This window comes from Jaculus jaculus, chromosome 5 (assembly GCF_020740685.1).
Source record: "Jaculus jaculus isolate mJacJac1 chromosome 5, mJacJac1.mat.Y.cur, whole genome shotgun sequence".
NCBI classification, from domain to species: Eukaryota; Metazoa; Chordata; class Mammalia; order Rodentia; family Dipodidae; genus Jaculus; species Jaculus jaculus.
In genome coordinates this window covers 175,461,113-175,470,145 of record NC_059106.1, presented here as the reverse complement: position 1 = coordinate 175,470,145, position 9,033 = coordinate 175,461,113, and positions in this window count along the sequence as shown.

Sequence of the window (9,033 nt, the reverse complement as noted above, 5' to 3'; positions counted from 1 at the left end):
TTTTTATTTATTTATTAGAGAAAGAGCGAATAGGTGTGCCAGGGCCTCTAGCCACTTCAAATGAACTCAACATATGTACTACCTTGTATATCTGGCTTACATGGGTGCTGGGGAGTCGAACTTAACTTTTTAGGCTTCACAGGCAAGCACCTTAAGTGTTAACCCATCCCTTCAGCACAGATAGTTTTAAATTATTAGTCAGTTTAAACTGGGCATGGTGGTGTATCCCTTTAATCCCAGCACTCGGGAGGTAGAGGTAGGAGGATTGCTGTGAGTTTGAGGCCACCCTGAGACTACATAGTGACTTCCAGGTCAGCCTGCGCTAGAGTGAGACCCTACCTTGAAAAAAAAAATTATTAGTTTAAGTAAATAAAATTCTGCCAGGTATGGTGGCACACACCTTTAATCACAGAACTTGGGAGGCAGTGGATCACTGAGTTTGGTAGCCTGAGGCTACATTGTAAATTCCAAATCAGCCTGGACTAGCATAAGACCTACCTCAAAAATAAAAACAAAAACAAAAAATGGAATTCTAATAAATAAATGCATCAAGTCAAGTAACTCACAAGTGACTCACTATTGGTTTTTTGCTTGTTTGTATGTTTGGTTTTTTCTTTGTTTTGTGGTATCAAACTCAGGGCCTTGCCCATGCTAAGCAAGCACTCTTCCACTAAACTATATCTTTAGTCACTACTGCTTTTGTGTGTTTGTTTCTAAACATCGTCTCTCTGTGCAACTGGCTGTAGGTTGGCTGAGACCTGGAGAACCTCCTGCTTCAAGTTCCCAAATGCTAGGATTAAAGGTATGTGCCACCAACCACACCAGGCTACAAATCACTCGCCATTGATGTGGACCTAGTCCCTGGGGCTTTAATAAGGGTTTAGAGACTGTTTTTGCTAAAAGCACTTATTTTTCACTCGGGTCTGGAGAGCCTGATGGGTAACTAAAAGCAGGATAAAAACTTGGCACCCTGCCTCTATTTTCCATGTCTTCACCTTGCATTCCAAAAACAATAGGTCTGATGAGTAAATATTCTGTGACAAGAATCAGACTAACCCCTTAGGAGTTAGCAACTTTCCTGTAGAGAACAAAGTTCTTTACCAGTTTGGACCTCAAAATCTCCTACAAAAACCTGGCCCCAGATTACTCCAGTGAGCTATCTTCTACATCTCCAACACAAGAGTGTTAAACATTGAGGCCTGGAGTTTATAGGGTGAGGCCCACATTTAATGATGGTGTCAATCTAGAGTCAAGAAAAAAAAATAAAATAAAAAACAAAGAAAGTATCCGAAATTTATCTACAGCATATTCAAAGGAAAATACTTGTTTGAGACATGATGATTCAATGCAACCACAACCCTGTTCCAGGGTACTGGTCAGTAGTACTGAGTTAGGAGCCAGGCCAGCAGGGTTGCCACACTGAGAAATGAAATGCACGATGTCTACTAAAATTTAAGTTCTAGTATAACAGGGTGTTATGGGTCCAGGAAAGTCCTTGAATCCCAATCCCTAGGATCATTTCTAATTTTAATCAAAGAATTGAATTTTAAAAACTGAGAGGGATAATTATTAAATTATTATATTTATTGAGGAAAGTACAGAGCCAAGGAAAGGCATCCATGTGGCTAGAGATCCCACATGGAGGACCTGGGTAGAAAGAGAGAAAAGAAAGTTTAAGGAGCTCTTGCCATGTAGGGAGATGGAGGGATAAAGAACCCATGTAGGGGGCTGGAGAGGTGGCTTAGCAGTTAAGCGCTTGCCTGTGAAGCCTAAGGATCCCAGTTGGAGGCTTGATTCCCCAGGTCCCACGTTAGCCAGATGCACAAGAGGGCGCAAGCGTCTGGAGTTCGTCTGCAGTGGCTGGAGGCCCTGGCATGGTCTCCCTATCTGCCTCTTTCTCTCTCTCTGTCACTATCAAATAAATAAAAATAAAACAAAAAAATTAAAAAAAAAAAAAAGAACCCATGTGGAGAGTAAGGGCTAGAAGGGGGCCTCCCCTCTGCTCAACCTGGCTTGGCCACACCTGGAAGTTCCCAAGTGGTTGGAGAACTTGCTGTCAACCTTGAAAAGGTATTTATAACTTTATAGTGGTGGGCTGTCTTCAGGTTCAGGTGAACCAGAGGGACAGCTGGTTGGTGAACTAGGGGCTGTCTCAGAAAGAGGCTAGCCCTGACATCAAGTTTCAGGGGCTGAACTTGACCAATCACAATGTTTGAATCCTATGAAAGCCCTCCCTCCCAGGAGGGGTCCTGGTTGTTTGTGGAAAAACAGGTCTAGAGAACTAGGCAAGAGATAAGAAAGATCATCTTTGATTTCTAGCAAGTATAGACGTTCCTGCTTTTTTTTTTTACCTTCAGGGATCCAGTCATCCTTACTGTACTCCCTCTCATTAGATCAATAATGAATTGTGTGATGCTGTATGTCCCAGACAGTACTAAGGATATATTACACAATCCTGTGCCACATGATGATCTTAAGGAATACTGATTAAGTCACCTTGTGACACTGTAGCCATCATAGCATGTGCAAGCAATAGATGATGTTCAGTCAATGATGAGATCACCTAATAACACATAACTCAGAATATGTGACGTATATCTTAGAGTTAAGTTATAAGGACTGTACTATAAAATGAGTCATGGCTTATCTGAAATCAAATTTAACTGAGAGACTGCATAAATATCTGAGTATCCCTTGATCCTGCTCCAGGAAAATAGCCAAACCCCACCTTCTAGAATCCCTTAATCTACCTGAAAGCTAGTTATCAGCATTGATTGGGAGAGGAGATGGGGTACAGGAATAAAAAGAATAAGAAAAAGAAATTTGAAAAAGACCATATGATGGTCTGAAGCTGAAAAGAGCAGGTGACTTATAATCTAATCATCATTGGTCACCATAGAAACCAGCTATAGTCAGCCAAAGAAGATGATAAGCCCATATCCACTGCCTGTCTTTAGGTACCTTCCATTTTCAGACTTGGTTCCCTTGTAACCCACCCTACCTTCTCCCAAGCCCCTTGCACTCATGTCTAGCCATGCCTCAAATGGCTGTCCTTCAATGTCACCCTGCTGAGGAAAGCAGACAGGACACTCACTCTGTCCAGAGGAAGGTCACATTCTAGTCAGGTGACAGAATACAGGCAGAAAATAGCTCAAAGATTTATAGCACATACTTGTTTTTAAAAAATAAAGTCTGACCTGGGGTATCTACATGCATATTTCTGTCCTTCCTAGGATAAAGTAATCTCTCCTAACCCAGAATAAGATTACAATGGGAAATTATTCAGCCTCTCAGACAAGCCACAGGCAGACTGGCATTGAGCTCTGAATACAAAAGCAGAGTTTGCAGTGAGCATTTTATTTGACACTGGAAATTAGAGGCTCTTTGAAGGTAGCATGTGTATTTGTTTAAAATGTCCCTGACTTTGGGTGATCTGGCCAGGAAACTAGATTAAGTTTCTACTGCCCTCTGGATGCCCTGATTTTGCCATAGCTGAATTAATTCTCTTTGGGTGCCTTGCACTCACTTCTGAAACACTATGAAAATAGGCAGTTCCTTTGGCTAGGCTGACAGATAGGGAAGAAGATCCTTATTCAAACCCAGGATGGCAAAAAAGAGTGACTCCACTTCTTCTTTCCTGGCCTTGGTGAAGTATTCCCACCAGTAGGCTGGATTGGCAGACTTTCTGGGACCTGCGCAATTCTGAATACATCATGAACCAACCAGCGTCTTTACCTTCATTTAAACTGACCAATCATGGACTCTGGCCAAAGGAGCTTCCCTCATTTGATAAATCCAACTCCCTGTGAAACGAGTGGATTTTCCAGCTCTGGAATCCTCTCCTCCCATGAATCTGTTCTCTGCTTTCTTTTCCTCTTATTTTGAACTAAAGTTTATTCTTTTAAACACTTTCCTGCCTTCTAATTCTTTAATAGGCAGAGAAAACAAACTCAATACCCCTAGACAGTATCACTTTCACATCTGTCTTCTCTTTATACAAGCTATGAATATTGTTACCATTTTATTGATAGTAAAGTGGGCCTCTAAAGGGATTAAGAGACCAAACACAGTCACTCTTTGTTTTTGTTTTAATTTTGGTTTTTAGTGGGTTTTTTTTTTTTTTTTTTGAGACAGAATCTCACTAAGTAGCCCAGGCTAACCTCAAATTCATGTCAATCCTGCCTCAGTCTCTTGAATGCTGGATTACAGTATGAGCCACTACTGTTAATGACCCTGTTAATGGGTCATTGTTTTGAATTGAACTCTTGTACTAGGCTCCAACAGAGTATGAGTAAAGTCACTCATACTAAATTCCACATAGTCAAACTAAATCTTTTTTGAAGCAAATGGCTCACTTTTTCCTGAAAATAGGAGATTCTAACTAAACCAGCAAAGCAAAATCTCTTTCCTTTAACACTTACCAAAAAATAGGAACCTGAAATAAATTAATGGTAACTTTTTTTTTTTTCCTATTCTGCTTCCTAGTTCCTACTTGACAAAACTTACTTTGGTAATCTTTTTAACCTGATGGGATTTAGAATCACCATAGAAATACAACTCTAGGTGTGTCTATGATGGTATTTGCAAAAAGGTTTAATAAAAGAACAAAGTCACACTGAATGTGGGTGATACCACTCACTGGCTGGGGTCTAGACTGAATAAAAAGGGAGAAAGTATGCTGAGCACCAGCATTCATCTCTCTGCTTACTAACTGCAGACAAAACATGAGTAGTGGGCTGGAGAGGTGGCTTAGTGGTTAAGCACTTGCCTGTGAAGCCTAAGTACCCCAGTTCAAGGCTCATTTCCCCAGGACCCATGTTAGCCAGATGCACAAGGGGGCACATGCATCTGGAGTTTGTTTGCAGTGGCTGATGGCCCTGGTGTGCCCATTCTCTCTCTCTCTCTCTCTCTCCCTCTCTCTCAATCTCTCTCTCTCTCTCTCAGACTCTCTCTCTCTCCCTCCCTCTTTCTCCCTCCCTCTTTCTCTCTCCCTCTTTCTCTCTGTCTGTTGCTCTCAAATAAATAAATTTAAAAAAAAATTAAAAATAAAAATTAAAAAAACATGACTAGCTGCCTTATGCTCTTGCTGGGCAGGCATACCTCCCTCACCATAATGAATAGACCCTCAAACTATGAGCTAAACTAAAACCTTCCTTCCTTCCTTAAATAGATTTTGTCAAACCTTTGTTACAGCAACAAGAAAAGCAACTAACACACCACTGTTCTGCAGTTGCCCTGTGTTGGGAGCTATGAACCAAACCTTGGCCATGTTAACAGAGACTGCCATATAGCAAGTTAAGTTTTTACTTCCTCACCTAATACTCAACTACCAGAAACAAAGACTGCCATATAGCAAGTTAAGTTTCTACTTCCTCACCTAATATTCAACTACCAGAAACAATGGGATCATACACCTGGCTAAATACTCCCCCATGCTGATGAAGAAACAAAGGCATTGCAGCCCACTGCTGAATAGCAGGCCGCCCCCTCTTTTGTATAAAAGAAGGGAGGAGATGTTGGGAGCCATAGAGCAAAAGCCTCTCCATTTTGCCTGGGCCTGCTCATAAGCTGACTCATTACTCAGAAAGCTGGTCCATCCAGCTTTCTGTTAGATACTTCTGGAACGTCGGTCAGCAGACTGCTTACAGAATCTTATCTTTTGCAAAAGGCCAGTTTATGGTTAGGATGTGAAGCCTGGTACAGTCAGGATGTTAAGCCATTGAGGCAAGATTAGATGAACACCTAATTACATCCCTTCTAGGGTTCCTGACAATTCCAAAGCCCTAAATCACATGAGCCAGCTCATTCCCCCACTTTTCTTCCCCTATATAACCACTGTGTAAAAAATAAAGACTCTGAGGCCTTGACAAACACCTAGCATGGTCTCCTTCTTGTGTCTGTTTGCCTTTTTTCACCCAGTTTAGGTTCTCCTCGAGTCCTTGTTCAACTCCCCACTGGCTGGGGCAGCCCAGTGGGAATAAATGCCAACTAGATCCATAGCTAAAGTTTGGTCATTTTGCCTTTTGACAGGGTACATAAAGAAAGGTGTGTCTTCTCTCATTGTGTAATCTCAATGAAAGCTTCTATGGTAGAGACAGCCCAAACTCAGTAAACTTTTTTCCTTTACTGAAATTTTGCTAAGTTTGGTCCCTTTAATAACTTGAAACTTAGCTGGGCATAGTGGCGCACACCTTTAATCCCAGCACTTGGGAGGCAGAGGTAGGAGGACCGCTGTGAGTTCGAGGCCACCCTGAGACTCCATAGTGAATTCCAGGTCAGCCAGGTATGCTAGAGTGAGACCCTACCTCGAAAATCAAAAAAAAAAAAAAAAAACTTGAAATTTACATAAGCTGGTTCTACTGTCCCAGCAGCTGCAGCTGCTGCCACTACTTCTATTTGGTTTGACACAGGATCTCTGTATGTAGCCTGGGTTGGTCTGGAACTCACTCACCATCCTCCTCCTCAGCCTCGTGCATATAAGGATTACAAGCCTATGCCACTATGCCTGATTCAAACTTTTTTGTTTGTTTGATTTTTTATTTGGAGTTTTCTTTGGGGGGTGGTGTTATTTATTTATTTATTTTGTTTTTTACTTTTTGTTTTTTCAAGGTAGGGTTTTTCTCTAGCCCAGGCTGTCCCGACCCGCAGGACCTCGTTATTCGTGGGGGCGAGGGGGACCCTAACCTGAAATAAGATGGGCGAGAGAGAGGAAGAGACTCAAGCAAATGTACACTTGTCAAGAGTCCACTTTTATTGAGCCACAGTGGCCTTTTTAAGGGTTAGGGTTAGGGTCTTGGGTGGGGGGGGGGCTGGAGGAGGCAGGTGGTGGAAAGTTACAGAATCTTGGCCTTTGGCCTAGGACAGTTTGCAGTTATTCCAAGAATTCACGGTATAGTTCTCACGTCTCTGCAGTCGCCAGGCAGGATGGTAATTAGTTAGGTGTGGTGGGATGAGGGGATGGAATCAGTTAGGTATGGCAGGGTGGGGGGATGAGGAAAGGTCGGAAGTTGCTCAGGGCAGAAGTTATCTCAGGGCAGAGATCTGTTCAGGGCTTATCTCCTCGTCTCCAACATCTCCCCCTCTTCTGTATACAAGGACCAGGATAGGGAGGTTACCGCGACCCCTTAATGATGTCCCAAAGAAGGGCTTGTTTTGGTGGCCGATTATTTTTGTTTAAGAGTAAAAATGGATCCAGAGGAGCAACCTGACAGCAACCTGACATCAGAGAGGCGAGTGAGCGTTCCCCAGAGTAGGTTGAGCGCTGTTACTCATAGGTCATTGATTTCAATAAAGTCATTTGGATTGACCTTAGAACAAGGGGCACAAATGGGGTCTGAGCCTGTTAGAAGGGCGGTGCTGGACCCTTACCCGTCATTGGATCGGCCTCCTCTCGGCGAGGTCGTCCTGTCTTAGGCGGGTCGAGACTTAGCCACCCGTTCCGTCCCTGACTTACCAGACCACTCACTTTGTGGAAATGTAACGCATTTTGCTCTCAAAAAGACCGTCAAAGCCACATAAGGATCCTGGAGGAAATATGTTTGGTAGCCAATTAGTATGAGGGGTCGCGGAGACCTGAGTTATTATTCGGAGGGGTGGGACCAAAATTTCCACCCCAGGGTGGGTTTTTACAGGGAGGTAAAGTCTAAGGGTCGAGATGGGGGGTTGTCTTGTTCTTTTGGCAGGTCAGCGGCAGATGTTTCTTCTGTGGCGAGGCGAGGTAGTGGACTTCCACCGGCTTGATTGCAGAATCTACCTGACTCTTAATGAAACTGGTTAGTCGTCTGAAGGCCCAGGGGCCAAAGGAGATAAGCAAAAGGAATCCAACAAAAGGGCCTAAAAGACTGGGAAGCAAAGTAGTTAGCCAGGGAGATGTGGAAAACCATTTTTTATACCAAGATTCTTGTTGTTCTTGAGTCCTTTTTCTATCCTCTAGATTTCTTTTAACTTTATCAAGGCTATTTTGTATTAGCCCAGTCTTATCTAAGTAAAACAACATTCTTCTTTGAGGGCTACAGAGTCCCCCTTCCTTTAAGAACACCAAATCTAGCCCTCTCCGGTTTTGAAGTACAACCTCAGAGAGCGAGGCCAAAGAATCTTTGAGATCTTGTATCCCCTCATGTATGAGGTTAAGATCTCTGTCCACTAAGGCACTGAGTTGTGAAAAATGCTGTTGGGAGGTTACCAGCGAGGCAATACCTGTCCTGGTCCCTGCAGCACTAAGTCCCAGGAGCACAGTCAGGGTGAGGGCAGTTAAAGGCTCTCTTTTTGGTCTAATGGCAATGCCTTGATCTATAGTAGTTGTAAAACTTTCAGAATCATGAATGAAAAATCGTGGCAAAACTATAACTACAACACAATAGTCCTTAGTCTGTAAAAAGTCCTTGTTGACAATAAAGGGAGTCAGCCCCGTGGAACAAGCAAGATAGGAGTTACTAGGGGCTTTAGTATATATAAAGGAGTCATTGATAATAACAGTTTGGTTGCATACTGGTTCAAGAGTCAGAGGAGGGAGCATATCAGGGCCTAATAGACACAGTCCGAGGCCGGAAATGGATGCAAGAGTAATACCCCCCTCTGGGGCAGAGTGCCAGAATAATCCCTCTGCACTGTTAGTAGACACAGGAGATGTAAGGATGGCAATTCCCTCATAAAAGGGAGGTCCTAGAACTTTTAATCTGTATGGCATTTCAATCAAGCTCTATAATTTTATTTGAGGAACTTTAAATAAACTTATTTTAAGTAAACTTTATCTATGACAACAGGAACGTATGGTATAGACAGTCTATTTCCCTTTTATTTCCCCCTCTCATGAGAAGACACTCTAACTGCTTTAGGGGGCTGGGTCGAAGACATCAGATCATTTACTACTTCCTGCTGAACGGGACATGAAGTGGAGACTTGTTGCAGTTAGAGAATCTCTCCTAGAGAGGGGAACTATTTTAATGTACCCCAGAGTGTAGGAAGATAATCTTGAAAGATAACTTTGGAAAGAAAGAATAAAAGTAAGGAGTTACTGAGAAGTGAACACACAGC